Consider the following 658-nt stretch of genomic DNA (forward strand, 5'->3'; position numbering starts at 1 on the left):
GGGGGGGGGGGTTGGAAGTAGGCAGAGGGAGAGAGAATCTTAAGCAGGCTCCATGCTCAGGGCAGAGCTGGATGGGGGGCTCCATCTCATGACCCTGAGATCATGAACTGAGCTGAAATCAAGATTCAGATGCTTAACCGACTGAGCCACCCTGGCGCCTCCCCTCTTTTATTCCTGATACAGGGTATTTAGTTTTTCTTTTATCTTGACTAGTCTATGCAAATTCGTCAATTGTATTTTTTTTCAACAAGCATATTTTGGTTTCATTGAGTTTTTCCTATTATTTTTCTTGTTATTTCCTGTTTTCTTCTTATTTCATTGATTTCTGTTTTTATCTTTATTGTTTCCTTCCTTCTGACTGTTTTAGGTTTAATTTGGTCTTCTTTTCCAGATTCTAATTGATTTTTAATATTTTAATTATTTGAGAGAGAGAGAGAGAGAAAGGGAAAGAGCTTGAGTGGGGGAGAGGGAAGGGCAAAGAGGGAAGGAGGGGGACAAGATGACAGTGTTAAGCATGGAGCTAGACATGGAGTTCAATCTCAAGACCCTGAAATCATGACCTAAGCTGAAATAAAGAGTCAGAGGCTTAACTGACTGAGCCATGCAGGAACCACACCCAGGTTCTAATTTCTGAAATTTTCTTCTTTCTTTTTTTTTT

Source organism: Callorhinus ursinus, unplaced genomic scaffold, assembly GCF_003265705.2.
Source record: "Callorhinus ursinus isolate GAN/ISIS: 27379988/994484 unplaced genomic scaffold, GSC_fseal_2.0 scaffold27, whole genome shotgun sequence".
NCBI lineage: Eukaryota > Metazoa > Chordata > Mammalia > Carnivora > Otariidae > Callorhinus > Callorhinus ursinus.